Source organism: Pelodiscus sinensis, chromosome 4, assembly GCF_052426305.1.
Source record: "Pelodiscus sinensis isolate ZL-2025 chromosome 4, ASM5242630v1, whole genome shotgun sequence".
In the NCBI taxonomy this organism is placed as follows: domain Eukaryota; kingdom Metazoa; phylum Chordata; order Testudines; family Trionychidae; genus Pelodiscus; species Pelodiscus sinensis.
Genome location: NC_143055.1, coordinates 130,228,144 through 130,229,232, shown reverse-complemented (window position 1 = coordinate 130,229,232; position 1,089 = coordinate 130,228,144).

The window sequence follows — 1,089 nt, the reverse complement described above, 5'->3', positions numbered from 1 at the left end:
ATACTCTTCTCAGTCAGTGTCTGTAAAAGATTAACTATACGCTAGACACTTTCTATTTGGCCTGAAGAAGATTACAAAACAGGAAATATCCTTGCCAAAAATGAATTTGATACAGTTATTTGCTTATGAAGTTTGTAACTTGGAATATTGCTCTAAAGATGATGGAAATTCAGTAACTTTCTAGTACCCAGACAGATAAAGATTTGTGTAAATTACTTTATTAAATTACATTAAAGAGATTCAAGGGATCTTATTAACATATCTTTTATACTAATTCCATAACTATCCATATTCTTTGCCAATATTTATACAAAAGTGATTGAACTAATGGTGTGCAGGTAATGGTTTGGTTCGGTAGGCGTATTATTTAAAAAAAATTGTTTTTAAGATTAGATACCACACTCAGGAAACACAGATCCTTCCCATTTTCCTGATCTAGTGTCAGATGTACACTGAACATTTACAAGGAATGTATTGTTTTCATCAATGGAGTAGTAAAAAGTAGACAGAGGTACTGGTGAATCTGATCCTCTATTTGTCTAAATAAGAATATCGCAGGTTGATGTGATACGTTAGTGAGACCAAAGATAAAGGAGGATTGAGTTTCTGCATTTAATTGGCCCAAAATTCTCAGAAAAACAAAAAGTAAAACTATGGAATGCTATTGTGTGCTTGTGCCTGTGCCTCTGCTTGTGTTCATATTCCAGGGAAACTTATGGAAACAAAGATGCAACTAGACCTTAGAATGTACATGGACCCAGGGAGAAGAAACAGCCCTGTTTCAGACAATGTGTCTCTGTTGTCTTAAAGATGGGACTGACTCTTTCTCATTGTGCAGAACCAAATAACAGCCAAATAACACTATGTCTGGGAGATGACCTCATGTAACATCCAGGAGGAAAGCTGGTCAAACAGTAAAATATGTGAGTTGTGCTCTTTTGAAATGAGTTTAAGTTCCACATTTTGTGGGTTTGAGTTATTCCTCATGCTCTAGACAACTACCAGAAATTGTGAAAATGTTTGCAAGCCCTGACATTTTCACCATTTTTAGCACACATGAAAAATAATTAATCCTGGGAGTGCTTTATT